The 20,455-nt window shown below is 35.0% G+C and overlaps 1 non-coding gene across 1 annotated transcript; it reads left to right on the plus strand.

Moving 5' to 3' along the window:
• Window positions 1-8,874: 8,874 nt before the first annotated feature.
• On the plus strand, window positions 8,875-8,982 carry LOC126023723 (U6 spliceosomal RNA). The gene has a single exon (XR_007500805.1). It is a non-coding gene; the product is annotated as a U6 spliceosomal RNA (small nuclear RNA).
• The last annotated feature ends 11,473 nt before the right edge of the window (window positions 8,983-20,455 follow it).

Consider the following 20,455-nt stretch of genomic DNA (forward strand, 5'->3'; position numbering starts at 1 on the left):
ATATTTGTATTGTGATTTACAATACTGTTAGTAATGAGGTCTCATGTTTACAGTATTCCAACACCACACTTTCCACCAGAGTTTGTGTTTCTTGCATAATTGTCTGTGTTCTTTGCTACCTCAAAGACCCTCACCCTGATCATACCAGGATAAAGCTCAGTTTTGTACACCACTTCTCAGGTTCTATTATATTTGAATTTTTGATTCCTTTATTATGTTTTCTTATATTCCACAGAAGAGAGATAATTTTATGGTTATACTTCTTAATAAGCTCTCTTAAACTAATTCACTAAATCTATCTACAGAGACCAGTATTTAATTAACACCTAAAAATGTTACTCCAAACACCTAATTTATATTAAGGTCTATAACAATTCGTTTTACAACTGAGATTATAAAACTCCAAAGCATTCTTGAGTCTAGCTCTGTTAGTCGGTAAACCTGACATTTCTTGTTACAAAACATTTTATATAAAAGCAATATCATAATTTAAAAATAACACATGAATTGTTGAAGGTAGATTCATGTAAACTGCAGTTATGTCGATGAAAATTATAAATGAACAGGTAACTATTCATTCATTGATTTCAGCAACTATAAATATATGTAAATATATCATGTATATGTATACTGTGATCAACCAGTGAACGAACAAAAATCCTTGCCATAATTATTGCATTCAGTGAATGGGAAAAATATATAAATTAAAAGGGCAACTGAAAAATATATCTTGTATTAAATAACATTTCACTAGAGAGATAATAAATAAGGATTATTGATAACATGCAATAGATTTTCTTTGTAGGTTAGGATAACCTGAGATGTCTCAGAAAATGTGAATTAAAAAAGTAAAGATGTAAAAAGGTTCAGAAAGAGCTTCCCAGGTAATGGAAACAGTAAGGACAAAGACTAATTAAGGTAGCTGTCTAGTGGTAAGGTTTAAAAATGATGGAGGTGAAATAAGGGGTGATAAAAGAGAAGAGCTGGGAAAATGAGGTCCAGGAGTCATGAGAAAGTCTTAGAATCCAGTTTTACTTATCAAACAGAAGACTTTAGCATTTCTTTTTTAGAAGTCTTACAAATAAAGACTTCAGTAAAGAAGAATTGTAAAACCTAATCTATTTTTTTCAGTAACACTGCTTTTTCATTTAATTACTTTGAAAGGTAGAGGAATTACTGAGATATATTTTGAAAGAAATACTAATATATTTTGCTGAATACCGTTATCGTCTTTGGGAGAGAAAAAATAAAGCTTTGTAAAAGGATCCTCCGTGTTTTTTGTACAGTCAACTAAAAATCATTTTATCGATACAGATATATGTACATATACACATTTATATATTTTATATATTATTAAATGAAGGGAGAATAGGATTAAGCATGGTTGTAGTTTAGTTAATACACAATATTATATACAGACAAAATAAGTAAATAGCATTGTACAACTGCTAATTTTTGGTCTGGGCTTACCATGTAACCAAAAACATGTAGGAGGAAAATGATGGTGACTAGAATTAGCATAAAGTACTTGGTAGACAGTATTGGGCATGTTGGTTGTAATAAGATGATTGAACTTTAAATATAGGTTTCATGATTACTAACACAACCATGTTACCTAATTACATTATTATATATGTAAATTATATAATTTAAAAATAATTCATATCAATTAAAAATAAAAATGTATAATTATGATGGAAAACAAAGAATTTGTCAATGTATTTAATGACTTTAGATTAATTAATCATAAAATCTAAACTTGGTAAGTTTAAATGTTGGCTGATGCTTAAGAAAGGTGCTTGTTATAAAAACAAGAAACTCAATTTAAAAATATGAATTATTTGACAACTTTAGCATCTTTACTGAATTCCTCACAAAATTTTCATTTGAATTGTTTACACTTACCATTTTAGAAATATACTGTGTTGTTGAATTTGATATTCTTGTTGCTGTGGTTTTGGTACCAAACTCAATGGTGAGAAAATTTAGGGGGATTTATGTGGTAATGTTGATAGACCTGAGCCCAGTGTATTGCAAGGCAAGCACACAAAATACTTTACTTTCTCACCAACCTCAAGGTTCCTTTTTTATGCTCTTTACTCACTTTTTTTAAAAATCCAACTAGTTTCCATTCTATTTTAATTGTCAGCAGTATTTATATAAGAGTTGCTGTTTTCTTCCCTCCAGAAATAATTTTGTTCCGGTTTCCTATTTATTTTCTGCTATCTACAACCTGCATCAGGATCTGCAATGGAAATTATGGCAGTCTGTAATTATCATTCATTTTTATCTCTTATCATAACAATATTAATTCAGCCTATTTGCTAGCTAAGATGTTTTGTATTTTATTTTTTCTTGGGTTTTGTTTTTTTGTTTTTGGGTCACACTCGGCAGTGCTCAGGGGTTACTCCTGGCTTTGCACTCAGAAGTTGCTCCTGGCATGCTCAGGGGACCATATGGGATGCCGGGATTCGAACAACCGTCTGTTAGGTTAGGTAAGGTAAACACCTTACGCTGTGCTATCTCTCCAGCCCCTATTTTATTTTTAAGGAATAAAATGCAACTGAATTAGTTCTAAGAAAATTCTGTTTGAAATGGAGCCAGTCACTGCTTTTGATTTAGTTAAAGCAGAATTTTTTTTCTTGCTCTTCTTTCTTTGTAGCAGGGTTTATTACCGAGTAAATTCTACAATAACAAATATCAGATGGTCCTGGGTATCAGAGTTGTGGCCTCTCTGTTCCGTACTGAAATCTGTTGCTATGTACAATCACATCCCTTATTCCCATCACAGTGTCATCTGCTGAGGTTGTTGTATTACCACCTGTTTTTTTTGACATACATTTTCAATTGCTTTGTGTGATAATGTCCTCTCAACATGACCAGATATATTCAACATCTGCCTGCTTCCTCTTATCTAATGAGTTTTGCTACTTCAAATGTAACAGAAGTTTCTCTTGCTTTTTGTTTTTAGTTGCTCAGGCATTTTAGCATTTTCTTTCTTTCTAGAAAAAAACATACTGCCCAAAACTTTTCCAATATGCCCTTGTTTCACATTTCATTGGAATATAAGGTAACCCAAAATATATTTGGATTTTTTATTCCAGTAAAGATTAAGAGGAAATTAATTATTTATTTTATATTATACAAAGAGTGTTATAGATTATATCAATATATTACTTTCATATATTATTAGTTTAAGAGTATAAATTTGATAAATTTTTTTAAAATATATAAAATTTATAAATTATATTAAGTTTCAAAAGAGTTTAAATAAAACTTTAGACTGTACAGTTGCCCTTTTACTTTAGTCAAATTATAATTTAATTATTTCATCATCTTAGCTTTATGGCTATTATATCAGTAATATAATTTAATAAAATAAAAAGCATTAATTAATTCTAAAATATATTTTTGCACCTCATATATGACTGGTGTGGAGGCATAAAAGAATCAAATATTAAACTTGATGTTGGTTTGATGTATATATTTATATTTATTTTTATTTATATATATTTATATACCTGCAGTGTGGCAAATACTTTTGGGGGAGTAGAAGTATATTGTTGAACAGATAAACACATTTACTATGAAATGGCCTTTAGTTGAGAAAGAAAACAGGAGCTGCAGAAATAACACAGTGGGTAGGGCGTTTGACTTTCAAGTGCCAAACTGGGTTTGATTCTGGCTTCCCATATAGTCCTCTGAGCCTGATAAGTATGATTTATGAGAACAGACACAGGAGTAGCACCATTGGATTTGGCCCAAAAGCAAAGCAAAAGAGAGAAAAAAAAAACAGAAAAATTTTCTAAGAAAGAAACTGCTTTAATCGAAGACACAAGAAATGCCTACAAGTAAAAAATTAAGAAATTTAATTATATACAGAAGCCAGAGACATAGTGCAGTGATAGGGCAATTTTTTTGCACGTGGCTGACCAGGAAGGATCTGGGTTCCATGCCCAGTATCCCCAAAGCCAGGAGCAATTTAGGAGCTCAGAGCCAGGAGTAACCCCTGAGCATCACCAAGTGTGACCCAAAACCTCCCAAAAAGAATTTAAGTATATATTAAGAAAAATAATAAAACACATGACTATAATTTAGAATAGACATTTGAGAAATAAAAAAATAGAGATTCTAAAAGTTTAAATTATACTATTTGTGACATATATAAGATACTAGGTAAAATATAGCAAAATAATAATAAAGAGACTAAGAAAATTTGACAAAAGACTCATAACAACTGCTTGATATAAAAATATTTTAGGTTAGAGCCCTTGGAAAGAACTCTGAGTTGGAGGGTTTTTTTTTTTTATTGTTTTTTGTTTTTTTTGTTTTTTGGCCACACCCGGCGGTGCTCAGGGGTTACTCATGACTATCTGCTCAGAAATAGCGCCTGGCAGGCAAGGGGGACCACATGGACACAGGGATTTGAACCAACCACCTTTAGGTCCTGGATCAGCTGCTTGCAAGGCAAATGCTGCTGTGCTATCTCTCGGGCTGTGAGTTTTTTTTTTTTAATAGGAAATATTGTGGGGTAAAAATAATCCTTAATGCCCCTAGCACAGCCAGAGATATCTTGTGAACACAGAGACATGAAGAGCAAGAATAGCCCCTCAGTAGTACCCATCTCTCCTTTGCCCTAATTAAAAGATAACTTTTAACATATGAAGAATATTTCGGTTGGGCAGATGTCCAGAAGTGGCAATCCAACAGGATGCCTGGGGCATGATTGATCTTATTATGAATCCTAAAATAAATCATTTTTAAAATTACTATTCCAAAACAAGTTTCTTTTTGTTTTATTTGTTTTTGTTTTTGTTTTTTTTTCTGCCACACCCAATGATACTCCTGACTATATGCTCAGAAATCGCTCCTGTCTTGGGGGACCATATGGGGCCCTGGGGGATCACACTGTGGTCCATTCTAGGTTACCTTGTGCCACCGCTCCAGCCCAGCAAAAACAATCCTACAGAAACAAATTAAATATAATAGTTATGATATAAAAATAACAGTTGTTACATTTTTCTGAAAATATTTTAATTCTAAAAATTATATTTATTTTCATTCTATATAGATAAGTTATTATGACAGTCTAATCAGTACAGCTACCAGAGTAAGATCTGCTCAAATCATTTCTTTTTTTTTATACCCCTCTACTTTCCTAAAGAGATAGACTTGAGCAACAAAATAATGATTTATAAGATGTATTATTCTCTTTGGTGGTCATGAGACATAATAACTGTACATCAAAACCATACTATTAACACTTTTTATTTCTTAAAATAATATTCTTTATTTAAACATCCTTGCTTACAAACGTGATTGTGATTGGGTTTCAGTCATATAGGAGGACACCGCCCATCACCAATGCAATATTTCCGCCACCAAGGTCCCAAATATCCCCACTCTGCCCCCACCTGTACTCTAGACAGACTTTCTATTTCCTTCATACATTCTCATTGTTAGGATAGCTCACAATGTAGTTATTTCTCTAACTAAACTCATCACTCTTTGTAGTGAGGTTCATGAAGTGGTCTGTAACTTCCAGACCTCCTCTCTTTTATCTCTGAAAATTATTGTAAGAATCTTTCATTTTTCTTAAAACCCATAGATTAGTGAGACCATTCTGTGTCTTTCTCTATCTCTCTCTCTAAATTATTTCACTCAGCATAATAGATTCCATGTACATCCATGTATAGGAAAATTTCATGACTTCATCTCTCCTGATGGCTGCATAATATTCCATTGTGCATATGTACCACAGTTTCTTTAGCCATTCATCTGTTGAAGGGCATCTTGGTTGTTTCCAGAGTCTTATTAAGGTAAATAGTATATTTACAATGAGTATAGGTGTAAGGAAGGGATTTTCGTATTGTATTTTTGTGTTCCTTGGGTACAATTTCTAGGAGTGGTATAGCTGGATAGTTTGGGAGCTCAATTTCCAAGTTTTGGAGGAATCTCCATATCACTTTCCAGAAAGGTTGAACTAGTCGGCATTCCCACCAGCAATGGATAAGAGTTCCTTTCTCTCCACATCCCCGCCAACACTCCTTGTTCTCATTCTTTGTGATGTGTGCCAATCTTTGTAGTGTGAGGTTGTACCTCATAGTTGTTTTGATTTGCATGCCCCTGATGATTAGTGATGTGGAGCATTTTTTAATATGCTTTTTGGCCATTTGTATTTCTTCTTTATCAAAGTGTCTGTCCATTTCTTCTCCCCATTTTTGATGGGATTAGATGTTTTTTCTTGTAAAGTTCTGTCAGTGTCTTGTAAACTCTGACACTAGAAAAACCACAAATAATTATTTTAGTTATACTTTTTATTTCTTCACCCTGAGTGAAAACAATAAAACCACTTTGAAACGGTTGCATTTCATGAGTAAATAATATGAATATATCTTAAGAATAAGCCCAGAATCTATTATGTAAATATGATTTTAAAGTATTGAATATAGAAAAACAACTTTTAAAAATAACAGAGATATTATAATCATAATCTATATTTGATTTATGTTATATATAATATATATTTGATATATGTTAATTAAATATTGGTCTCTGTAGATAGATTTAGTGAATTATTTTAAGAGAGCTTTTTAAGAAGTATAATCATAAACATCTAAGCAGAACTAATATATAGAAGCTCTACTGACCTTTTGAAGCCAGATTTAATCAATTTCAGAAAGATGTCAGTTAACATTTTATTAAGAGATTAATCTTCTATTCTTCAAATACATGTCATCTTTTTAAGACTCTCTAACATATGACATTTTAATCATTTTATTTATCACAATAATAAATTACATAAAATGTAAATTAGCTAAATGAGATTCCATAATGTTAGAATAGCCCCTATGTTTCCAATACTCTCATGTTTTTGGCAAAAAACTTTTAGTTACTAGCATAATGTAGCAAAATCTATTTAAGAATTAATTTACCATTCACTTTTTATTAGTATACTACTCAAAAGTAAACTTGGTAATCAGTACTTATGCTCAGTAAAGTTTTAAACTTCCATATGCTATTTTATTTTCTTCATTAGAGCATCATTAATTAAATATATACCAAGAGGACCGGGATTTATAACAAAGCTTGTAAAGTGTTAGCTTTGCATGCAAATGAATTCAATCCCTGGCATCCTTGTGAACCCCCGAGTCTGCCATTGTGATTTATGAGTGCAGAGACAGGAGTGACAGTGAGTGCTCTAGGTGTGGCCAAAAACTCTCCAAAATTACAACAATATAATTTTTATTAGGGCATATCCCTTTTTTTATGCAAAACCAAAATAAACTTTAGTACACTTATTTCATAATCTCTAATTTTCTTTTGTTAAATGAACATTATATCAATCTCATATCAACCACAACTACAAAAACATGTATTCCATCATAATTTTGCTTTTATTACAAGTATGTATTTAACAAGTAATTGTGTTACTTTGAACTTATAATCAAAGCTAAGATACTTTAAGACAAACACACAAACTAAAAATGCATTTTTATATATGTATATAATACCTATTCCATTCTTGGAACCTGCATGGTTTTCTGCATCAGCACAAGGAATAAAATTCCCACTAGGGGTGCCCCTAATGCTACTTGGCACAAACTTGCTCCAGGTTATGTTCATTTGACATCCTGACAATGAGGAAATAGCAACAAAGTGCTCTAAGGGCAGGCTTCCCTGCCTCGCCACCTTATGGTGAGATAAAATAAAAAAACGCTCTGTCATATCCCAGCTTTGACATAGGATCTGTGAAAGAATCAGATCTCTAAATACAGAAACCTGAGTTTAACAAATACAACTGAGTAGATTTTTTTTTTCCTGACACCATAAAGAAAGACCTGGGGATTGGATATCAGCATACCTGTAGTCAGTCTTATGAGAGTATGCTTCATGGGTAGACACCTGTTTTATTTTAGGCAAACAGTATTTTTTTTCGTATTTTCTCTATGTTTACTGTGTCTATGTGAAAAATGTTGGCTTACTGACCCCCCTTTTTAAAATTTTATTTTATGTATATCTTCTATATAGCGGCTCCTGCCTTTTTCATAGAACTTTTGCTTTATTTCATATTTCTACATCTTTCTAAAATTGAGAAAAGTAAATAAAAGTAGTGGACAGAGAAATCAAGTGGTCTCAGGTGCATTGGGTAAAAAAAAAAGGCAAGAACTAAATCCCAAGCCAAAGTCAATGACAACAGAATCAAGAGGTCCAAACTATAACAATTTAAACACAAAATGGACCTGTTAATACTGGTAGACTAGATACTAAGTGTAGAAGTATGGGATATATGCTGGGAACTCTGTCACTATATGCCTGAAATACAACTAAAAAGACTTGTATATCACAATGGTCTCATTATTTTTTAAAAAATAATGCTATATTTTATTGTTAGTCAAATATACTCTGGCTCAACCTTTATGAAAAACAGTCTGGGAAATCTAAAACACAGAGCTACCATATCATCCTACAGTCTCACATTTTGTCATTTATTTTAGGAATATGAAAACTTTAATTAAATAAGAAAGATGCTTGTACATTTATATTTATTACATAACAAAGTACAAAACCAAAATATAGAAACAGTTTAAGTTCTCAGTAACAGATGAGCCCATAAAGAAATTGAGATATTGGGGCCGGGAAGGTGGCGCTAGAGGTAAGGTGTCTGCCTTACAAGCGCTAGCGTAGGACGGACCGCAGTTCGATCCCTTGGCGTCCCATATGGTCTCCCCAAGCCAGGGGCGATTTCTGAGCTCATAGCCAGGAGTAACCCCTGAGCGTCAAACGGGTGTGGCCCAAAAACCAAAAAAAAATAAAAAAGAAATTGAGGTACAAAGATACTTTAGAATAGTGTACAGCTATAATAAAGGGTGAGTGCTCACTTTGGCAGCACATATACTAAAATTGCATCCAATACAGAGAATATATGCATGGCCCCTCTGCAAGGATTACACACAAATTCTTAAAGTGTTCCATATTAAAAAAAAGGTTAAATCATGCATTTTATGCTATAAGGATGAAAGTAAATGGCATCATGCTAAATAAAATAAGTCAGAGGAAGAGAAAAATGCTGAAGAATTTCTCTTATCCGCTGTATATAAATAAAAATGTAAATAGGAGAATGGACAATATGTCTTAAGAAGAAACTTGGCCTTAAGGTTAAAACCTGGTATTATCAAGTATAGGAGGAAATAAGGAAGGAAAGTGTGTCTTGAGGTGTTACAGAGACAGTGATAGAGGGGTTTGGATACTTTGGTGTCAGTAACTTTGTTCTTCAAAACCATACAAATGAGCACTTTACATAAATCAGAATAAGAAAATGTTAAATAATAATCTTAATTATTATATATTTTTAAATACTAATAATAAGAATTTTCACTTAAAATTCTTCTAATGGAATAAAATCCTAAAACTTTCACATTGATATAACTTTCCTTATAGGTTTTATTCCCTTTTAAATATAATTTTAAACATACTACTATTTGTAGTACATATATACATATCATATATAATATGCAACTATTTCTCTGGTTAATTACTTTAAATTTGATAACTACATATTTTTTTCCTTTTATGGTATGCACACATTTTACTTTATATTCTTGTTTTTCTTCTCATGTTTATATCATTAAATTATATCGGGTCACATATAAAAACAATAGGATTAGTGGGGCCAAAGAGATAGCACAGTGATAGGGCATTTTCCTTGCATGCAGCAAACCCAACACGGACTGAAGTTCAATTCCTAGCCTCCTGTATAGCCTCCAGAGCCTGTCAGGAGTGATTTCTGAGTTGCAGAGCCCCTGAGTGCTGCTAGGTGTTATCCAACCTCCACCCCCCCAAAAAAAGAAAAACAGATTATGGGATTATGATATATATTATTTTGTAAATAAACCAGGAAATATATGAGTACGGTCTGTTTTATTACAGTAAACATAGCACTGGAAGTACTTGCTGTAGTGATTAGACAAGAAAAAGATATCAAGGGAATCCAGATAGGAAAGGAAGAAGTCAAGCTCTCGCTGTTTGCAGATGACATGATACTCTACCTAGAAAACCCTAAAGTCTCTATGAAAAAGCTTCTAGAAACAATAGACTCATATAGCAAGGTGGCAGGCTACAAAATCAACATATAAAAATCAATGGCTTTTCTATACACCAATAGAAATAAGGAAGAAATGGACATTAAGAAAACAACCCCATTCAAAATAGTGCCACAGAAACTCAAATATCTTGGAATCAACTTGACTAAAAATGTGAAGGACCTATACAAAGAAAACTATAAAACTCTGCTACAAGAAATAAGAGAGGACACGCAAAATGGAAGCACATACCCTGCTCATAGATTGGCAGGATTAACATCATTAAAATGGCAATATTCCCAAAGCATTGTACAGATTTAATGCGATCCCTCTAAAGATACCCAAGACATTCTTCAAAGAAGTGGATCAGGCACTTTTGAAATTCATTTGGAACAATAAATACCCTAGAATAGCTAAATATATCATTGGGAAAAGAATATGGGAGGAATTACTTTCCCCAAATTAAACTGTACTACAAAGCAATAGTTATCAAAACAGCATGGTATTGGAATAAAGACAGGCCCTCAGATCAGTGGAATAGGCTTGAGTACTCAGAAAATGTTCCCCATACATACAATAACCTAATTGTTGATAAAGAAGCAGGAAATCCTAAACGGAGCAAAGAAAGCCTCTTCAACAAGTTGTGTTGGCTAGCCACTTGCAAAAAATTGAACATAGACCCCCCCAGCTAACATCATGTACGAAGGTAAAATCCAAATGAAGTAAAGACCTCTATATCAGACCCAAAACCATAAGATATATAGAACAACACGTAGTTAAAACACTCCAGGACATTGAGACTAAAGGCATCTTCAAGGAGGAAACTGCATTCTCCAAGCAAGTGAAAGCAGAGATTAACAGATGGGAATATATTAAACTGAGAAGCTTCTGCTCCTCAAAAGAAACAGCGCCCAGGATACAAGAGCCCCCCACTTCTGCTCCAATCTGGATGATAAAAAGAGACCTCTAAATCTAAAGGTCTCAGTCTGTGCACAGGTCAAGGAGTGGAACTTATGATAAAGACTTTCTTTGTGATTTTAGAAGTTCTGTTTCCTTGATGTCATTTTAATCTGTCTTCTGTGTTTAGTGGTTTTGGCCCTTGCTCTGAAACTCAGATGGAGTCTGGGATATTGTCTTTTGTTATGTTTCCAGAAGACCCGTTCAGTTGCAATTGCCTCAGTCAGGACTCTAGAATTGGAGGTCATGATTGTTATGCAGGACGTAGACCAAACCCTAGACTACGGTTTTCTTGTTGGTCCCAGAATACATACTTCCCGTTCATGTTTCTATCAGCCTGTCATCTGTAAATCATGATCTTGGCTTTTGCACAGCCCATATTGTAGTAAGTCTTCTGATTTTGTTTTATCATTAGTTGGTAAGGTAGGATAACCTGTTCTATGTCCATTTGTTCCCAATTTCCTCATTCTCAGGATATCATATTAGAACTGGCACATGTTGGAGATTGAGTAGTATTCAGGATGTCCCAGATGGGCTTTGGTTCCTGTAGCTGTTGTGAAGAACTGTGTCTGTTCTCTGTCTGGGGTTCAGGATTCAAGTCTGGACGGTCAGTGTATAATCTTCTGGAGTCTAAGATGAATCCATATGACATATTTTCAAGGTGGGAGATTCCCCTGTATTGTAAATAAGTATGAGTTCTTATCCCTAGCAGATAAGAGCTTGTTTATATATGTGGATGTGCTATTAGTTACAAATTTGTTATTTAATTTTCCTCCTTAACATATAATGTGGTATATATAATTTAAAAGTTTAAGAGGTTACAGCAATATCCTGATATGCTCACTGTAATTTTAGATTTTCAAACTGTACTTAGTATATCTGCCATACATATTAAAATAATCCAGAAGAATATCTAAATGATAATATTCTTTGTTATCAATTACATTTATAAAGTATGTAATTTGAAAAAACTACATGTTAGTGTTTAATTAAAAAAATTAATTCATAACTTTAAACGCTAAAATAATTTTGTAGAAATTTGTGAGTGTGATTATGTTTCTTCAAAACCTTAGTTGATTTTATTGTACTTATTCATAGAAATACAACTACCTGTATTATCCTTTGAGACTATAATCTCCTCAGTAATATCAATCAATTGTACAACTTAAATATGTATTATTTTGAAATTCATGTTTCAGAAATCTAGTAAATAAATAACAACTTTGTTAAAATAGATAGGCCAGGATTTAAAAATCATTCCTCCGAGAAGCCTTCAGAAGACTGTGTTGTTTGAACTGAAATCCATGATCAATATCTAAACTTTTACAAAATTTATTGAAGTAGGGGAATGCCAAGTTTAGTACATATTTTTCAATGTAAGTGTGTGTTAAATTGTTCAGTTGCTTAATATTTAAGAAAGATTAAACAGCATAATGTTATGCTTTGTTATTATGAGGATGTCTAAAGATTGTGCCTGAAACTTAGTCTGTAATTATTAGAAAGACACTAGTCTGTCTTTCAGTGTTTTTAATATATTTACAGGAACTGTATACAAAATTGGATTTACCTGCATAATTGCTAGGTTGGCTACTCTTTCCATTTAAACAGTAAATGCTTCTTAGTATTTTTACTAACAGAAACTCCTTGTTGTCATCCAGGTTTTTTCTTTCTGGAGATCTCTAATGGGAGTTATCATTACTCAATGATGACTACTGAGAGTTAATGTGTTCACTCAGCCATAAGATCTTTCCATTTACTACTGTAATAGTGATTAATGTTCATATTTGCTTAATTAAGGATGTACACTTGAGACATATGGCATTTTGAAAAACCAGGGAGATACATAAATATTCATAATTCTTATTTGAATTTACTAAAATGAATATTGTCAGGTTAATGATTCTCTTTTTATTAAATGTCAAAGCATTTTATACGAAGTCTTAAAAATTATTCAATAGAAGACACTAAAGGTATATGTAATAAAAGACCTTTAAAGTATCCTTTTTTTTTATAAAGGTGATACTATGTATAGTGTAAGTAGGAAAAATTACCTGTTTTTTTGTTGTTGTTGTTGTTTTGGGTCCACACCCGGTGACACACAGAGGTTACTCCTGGCAATGTGCTCAGAAATCGTTCCTGGCTTGGGGAATCATATGAGATGTCAGGGGATCGAACCCAGTCTGCCCTAGGCTAGTATGGGCAAGGCAAATGCCTTACTGCTAGCACCATGGCTCCAGTCCCAAGAATTACATATTTTTTTTAAAATTTATTTAAACACCTTAATTACATACATGATTGTGTTTGGGTTTCAGTCATGTAAAGAACACCACCCATCACCAGTGCAACATTCCCATCACCAATGTCCCAAGTCTCCCTTCGCCCCACCCGACCCCCGCCTGTACTCTAGACAGGCTCTCCATTTTCCTCATACATTCTCATTATTAGGACAGTTCAAAATGTAGTTATTTCCCTAACTAAACTCATCACTCTTTGTGGTGAGCTTCCTGAGGTGAGCTGGAACTTCCAGCTCTTTTCTCTTTTGTGTCTGAAAATTATTATTACAAGGGTGTCTTTCATTTCTCTTAAAACCCATAGATGAGTGAGACCATTCTGCGTTTTTCTCTCTCTCTCTCTGACTTATTTCACTCAGCATAATAGATTCCTTGTACATCCATGTATAGGAAAATTTCATGACTTCATCTCTCCTGACAGCTGCATAATATTCCATTGTGTATATGTACCACAGTTTCTTTAGCCATTCATCTGTTGAAGGGCATCTTGGTTGTTTCCAGAGTCTTGCTATGGTAAATAGTGCTGCAATGAATATTGGTGTAAGGAAGGGGTTTTTGTATTGTATTTTTGCATTCCTAGGATATATTCCTAGGAGTGGTATAGCTGGATCCTATGGGAACTCGATTTCCAGTTTTTGGAGGAATCTCCATATCGCTTTCCAAAAAGGTTGAACTAGACGGCATTCCCACCAGCAGTGGATAAGAGTTCCTTTCTCTCCACATCCCCGCCAATACTGTTTATTCTCATTCTTTGTGATGTGTGCCATTCTCTGGGGTGTGAGGTGGTATCTCATAGTTGTTTTGATTTGCATCTCCCTGATGATTAGTGATGTGGAACATTTTTTCATGTGTCTTTTGGCCATGTGTATTTCTTCTTTGTCAAAGTGTCTGTTCATTTCTTCTCCCCATTTTTTGATGGGGGTTAGATGTTTTTTTCTTGTAAAGTTCTGTCAGTGCCTTGTATATTTTGGAGATTAGCCCCTTATCTGATGGGTATTGGGTGAATAGTTTCTCCCACACAGTGGGTGGCTCTTGTATCCTGGGCACTATTTCCTTTGAGGTGCAGAAGCTTCTCAGCTTAATATATTCCCATCTGTTAATCTCTGCTTTCACTTGCTTGGAGAGTGCAGTTCCCTCATTGAAGATACCTGTAATGTCCTGGAGTGTTTTGCCTATGTGCTGTTCTATATATCTTATGGGTTTGGGGCTGATATCGAGGTCTTTAATCCATTTGGATTTTACCTTCGTACAGGATGTTAGCTGGGGGTCTAAGTTCAATTTTTTGCAAGTGGCTATCCAATTGTGCCAACACCACTTGTTGAAGAGGCTTTCCCTGCTCCATTTAGGATTTCCTGCTCCTTTATCAAAAATTAGGTGGTTGTATGTCTGGGGAACATTTTCTGAGTATTCAAGCCTATTCCACTGATCTGAGGACCTATCCTTATTCCAATACCATGCTGTTTTGATAACTGTTGCTTTGTAGTACACTTTAAAGTTGGGGAAAGGAATTCCTTCCATATTCTTTTTCCCAATGATTGCTTTAGCTATTCGAGGGTGTTTATTGTTCCAAATAAATTTCAAAAGTGTCTGATCCACTTCTTTGAAGAATGTCATGGGTATCTTTAGAGGGATGGCATTAAATCTGTATAATGCCTTGGGGAGTATTGCCATTTTGATGATGTTAATCCTGCCAATCCATGAGCAGGGTATGTGTTTCCATTTCCGTGTGTCCTCTCTTATTTCTTGGAGCAGAGTTTTATAGTTTTCTTTGTATAGGTCCTTCACATAGTTAGTCAAGTTGATTCCAAGATATTTGAGTTTGTGTGGCACTATTGTGAATGGGGTTGTTTTCTTAATGTCCATTTCATCCTTATTACTATTGGTGTATAGAAAGGCCATTGATTTTTGTGTGTTAATTTTGTAGCCTGCCACCTTGCTATATGAGTCTATTGTTTCTAGAAGCTTTTTGATAGAGTCTTTAGGGTTTTCTAAGTAGAGTATCATGTCATCTGCAAACAGTGAGAGCTTGACTTTTCCTTTCCTATCTGGATTCCCTTGATATCCTTTTCTTGCCTAATCGCTATAGCAAGTACTTCCAGTGCTATGTTGAATAGGAGTTTTGAGAGAGGACAGCCTTGTCTTGTGCCAGAATTTAGAGGGAAGGCTTTCAGTTTTTCTCCATTGAGGATAATATTTGCCACTGGCTTGTGTTAAATGGCCTTCACTATATTGAGAAAGGTTCACTCCATTCCCATCTTGCTGAGAGTTTTGATCAGGAATGGGCGTTAGACCTTATCAAATGCTTTCTCTACATCTATTGATATGATCATGTGGTTTTTATTTTTCTTGTTATTGATGTTGTGTATTATGTTGATAGATTTACGGATGTGAAACCAGCCTTGCATTCCTGGGATGAAACCTACTTGATCGTAGTGGATGATCTTTTTAACGAGGCATTGAATCCTATTTGCCAGGATTTTGTTGAGGATCTTTGCATCTGCATTCATCAGTGATATTGGTCTGTAATTTTCTTTTTTGGTAGCGTCTCTGTCTGGTTTAGGTATCAAAGTGATACTGGCTTCATAAAAGCTATTTGGAAGTGTTTCTGTTTCTTCAATTTCATAAAAGAGTCTTGCCAAGATTGGCAGTAGTTCCTCTTGGAAAGTTTGATAGAATTCATTAGTGAATCCATCTGAACCTGGGCTTTTGTTTTTTGGCAGACATTTGATTACTGTTTTAATTTCATAAATGGTGATGTGGGTGTTTAGATATGCTACATCCTCTTCCTTCAACCGTGGAGGATTATAAGAGTCCAAGAATTTATCCATTTCTTCCAGGTTCTCATTTTTAGTGGCGTAGAGTTTTTCAAAGTAGTTTCTGATTACCCTTTGAATCTCTGTCATATCAGTAGTGATCTCTCCTTTCTCATTCCTGATACGAGTTAGTAGTCTATCAATCTTGTTTATTTTTTCAAAGAACCAACTTCTCCTTTCGTTGATCTTTCGGATTGTTTTTTGAGTTTCCACTTCGTTGATTTCTGCTCTCAGCGTTGTTATTTCCTTCTGTCTGCCTATTCTTGGGTCCTTTTGTTGAGCATTTTCTAGTTCTATTAGCTGTGTCATTAAGCTACTCAGGTAAGCTCCTTCTTCCTTCCTGATGTGTGCTTGCAAAGCTATAAATTTTCCTCTCAGTACTGCTTTTGCTGTGTCCCATATGTTCTGATAGTTTGTGTCTTTATTGTCATTTGTCCAGAATCCTTTTGATTTCCTCCTTGATTTCATCTCGGACCCACTGGTTATTGAGCATGAGGCTGTTTAACTTCCAGGTGTTAAAGTGTTTCTTCTGAGTCCCTTTGGAGTTCACAAATAATTTCAGAGCCTTGTGGTCAGCGAAGGTATTCTGCAAAATTTCTATCCTCTTAATGTTATGGAGGTATGTTTTATGTGCCAGCATGTAGTCTATCCTGGAGAATGTCCCATGTACATTGGAGAAGAATGTGTATCCAGGTTTTTGGGGATGGAGTGTCCAATATATATATATCCACTAGGCCTCTTTCTTCCATTTCTCTCCTCAGGTCTAGTATATTCTTGTTGGGTTTCAGTCTGGTTGACCTATCCAGTGTTGACAAAGCCGTGTTAAGTTCCCCCACAATTATTGTGTTGTTGTTGATATTATTTTTCAGATTTGTCAACAGTTGTATTAAGTATTTTGCTGGCCCCTCATTCGGTGCATATATGTTTAGGAGAGTGAATTCTTCCTGCTCTATGTACACCTTGATTAATATAAAATGTCCATCTTTGTCCCTTACAACCTTCCTGAGTATAAAGTTTGCATTATCTGATATTAGTATGGCCACTCCAGCTTTTTTATGGGTGTTGTTTGCTTGGATAACTTTTCTCCAGCCTTTTGTTTTGAGTCTATGTTTGTTCTGACTATTTAGGTGTGTTTTTTGTAGGCAGCAGAAGGTTGGATTGAGTTTTTTGATCCATTTAGCCACTCTGTGTCTCTTAACTGGTGCATTTAGTCCATTGATGTTGAGAGAAAGAATTGTCCTGGGATTTAACGCCATCTTTATTTCAAAATTTGGTGTGTCTTTTGGGTAGTCTTGTCTTAGATTAGGTCTTTCAGCTTTTCTCTTAAGACTGGTTTTGTGTCTGTGAAGTTTCTGAGCTGTTTTTTGTCTGTGAAGCCATGTATTCTTCCTTCAAACCGGAAAGTGAGTTTTGCTGGGTATAGTGTTCTGGGTGAAGCATTCATTTCATTCAGTCTTGTCACAATATCCCACCACTGCTTTCTGGCATTGAGTGTTTCTGGTGACAGGTCTGCTGTAAATCTCAGGGAAGCTTGCTTGAACGTGATTTCCCCTTTTGATTTTGCTGTTTTCAGAATTCTGTCTCTATCTGTGGGATTTGTCATTGTGACTAGGATGTGTCTTTGGGTGGTTTTTCTGGGGTCTCTTTTGGTTGGTACTCTTCAGGCATGCAGGATTTGATCACATATATTCTTTAGCTCTGGAAGTTTCTCTTTCATGATGTTCTTGACAGTTGATTCTTCCTGGAAATTTTCTTCCTGGGTTATTGGGACTCCAATGATTCTTAAGTTGTTTCTGTTGATCTTATCATAGACTTCTATTTTCATCTGTTCCCATTCTTTGACTAATTTTTCTATTATCTGCTCATTTGCTTTAAGTTTTTTGTCCAATCTTTCCTGCTGTATGGAATTGTTATGTATCTCATCTTCCACAGCACCAAGTCTATTCTCAGCTTCTGATACCCTGTCCCAGAGTTTATCCATTTTGTCATTCACTTCGTTTACTGACTTTTTCAGTCCCGTTAGTTGACATGTTATTTCAGTTTGGAGTTTTGTGATTTCTGTCTTCATATTTTCTTGGTTCTTACTAGTGTTCTGTTCAACTCGATCCATGGTTTCTTGTAGTCCATTGAGCATCTTCCATATTGCTAGTCTAAAGTCCTTATCTGAGAGTTTGATTAGTTGGTTGGTCATTATCTGGTCCTCAGAATTGTTATCTTCATTCTCTATGTGTGATGCTGGCCTGCATTGTTTCCCCATTGTCACACTTGTATTGTGGGTTTTTCTACATGTTGTGGTGGTATTCATTGTCTATATGATGCAGGCAGCACACTCCTCTGACTCCTTCCTTTCTGGATGGGCTGACTTGCCTCTAAGGGAGGGGAGTCCTCCGTGGATGAAGCCTCACACTGGGTCAAATCTTAGGTACGAGCATGCAACAGAGAAGACGGTCCAGAGAGAAATGTTTGCTTCTGTGATATAGCGCCATTCTTAGTTTGATTTTTCCTTCTTTTTGCAATGGAGTTCTTTCCTTAGAAAGAGTGCATGGCCGTGTAGCGAAGTGGAGCAGTCTTGCTCCGCTGGAGCCTCTTTTTGCCCCACTCGCAAGAGTTTCACGCAAGAGGACAGTAGACAGACATAGACAGGTCACACTCACAGTTTTTCACAGTTGGGCCCCACTGGGCCGGTGTACTTTCGCGGATTTTCCCCGCCTAGTGTCACACACAGGAAGCCGGCTTTTGCAAAGCTTTGCCGGTTTTTAGAATTACATCTTTTAGACCGTCTTGCAATCTTCATGAGTTGTGTGTATGTGTGTATGTTGGGTGTGTTAGTTTGTTATTTTGGTGTTTGTTTTGGTGCCATATCTGGTGATGCTCAGAGGTTGCTAACTCTTGGCTTTATGCTCAGAGATTACTGCTGGCAAGGTTGTGGGAACAATTCCTGTGCAGGGATTGATCCAAAGTCAACCAAGTACAAGGCAATCACCTACTCCACTATACTATCTAGTTCCAGCCATGCATTGTTTTTATCTTGTTATCAAATGACTTGTCTAATTTCAAAGAAGAATACAATATCAATGCAGTAAAATGTAAATTATCCAGTCCAAGAACTATTCAAGACTAATGCTTAGTTAAAATTAAGCATCTTCCCTTCCTTTTAAAAGACTTTAGACCTTAAAAATGAGAAGTGGATCTGCACTCTTACCCAGATAGTATTTCTGAATGAACACTCAGCTCGTTGTTCTTCATGATCTCTGAATTCTTTCTGATGAAAGTAGGAAAGGAAGGAGAAGAAATCAAATCAAAACCTCTTAAAGGTGAGTGCATGCCTAGTGCACATTTTTCTGGTTTATCTTCTTTTATAGAGCATTTCCTGACTATCTTGTTGCACACCTTCTTTCACATTATAGGTGTCCTAGAAGCTCTTCATTCTGTTTCCCTTTAATACCTAAAGAGTGTAAATAAAAAGCATTGTCTGACCTGGAAATATAACCCAGTTGATCAACATATTACTTGATCATATACCAGTGATCCTTCTGCTATATTTATGAATAGTACATAACATTCTTGCAATTTTCACCCATCATGAAGGCAAGTGGAATTATTTTACACCACCTACCATCTTTTGGTGTCTTTCCTTTAGCTTTCTCAAATGTATAAAAAACCATTTCACAGTCTTACACTTATGTTAAGTTCAGAATTAAGCTTCTCCCATGGTGTGGAATAGAGAGACTCAGAAACCAGACTTAATAATTTAATAGCAAAAGGGAGGTTTATAAATTGATATATAGATAGATGATAGATAGATAGATGATAGATAGATAGATAGATAGATCACACACAAACACACACATATGGTTAAAATCTTAACATTCATTTAACATTTCAAGAAGCCATCTGGTATCTAGTCTAAGCAGAATTTGTAAGGGTATTTGTTGTTGTTGTTCTTGTTGAGTTTGAGCCACACCCAAACACCAGTGATTCTCAGGTGTTACTCTTGGCTATACGTTCAGAAATCGCTCCTGGCTTGGGGGACCATATGAATTGCTGGATATAGAACCTCTGTCCATTCAAGGTCAGTACATGCAAGGTAAACAAACACCCTAATGCTTGCACTCTGGCACCAGGATTGTTTTTTTTTGGGGGGGGGAGCGTTGGAGCCTACATTAGGACCTTAACCTCTTATTGTTTAATTATTTTTGCCATCTATAGTAATATTGGTGGGAACATTCTCCATTAGGTGGTCCTGAGGTGCACTATCCCATATCTTGGGCTCATTTTGGTGAGAACATACTGTACTAGGCCCTTCTTCAAA

The sequence above is a fragment of the Suncus etruscus genome, chromosome 11 (genome assembly GCF_024139225.1).
Source record: "Suncus etruscus isolate mSunEtr1 chromosome 11, mSunEtr1.pri.cur, whole genome shotgun sequence".
NCBI classification, from domain to species: Eukaryota; Metazoa; Chordata; class Mammalia; order Eulipotyphla; family Soricidae; genus Suncus; species Suncus etruscus.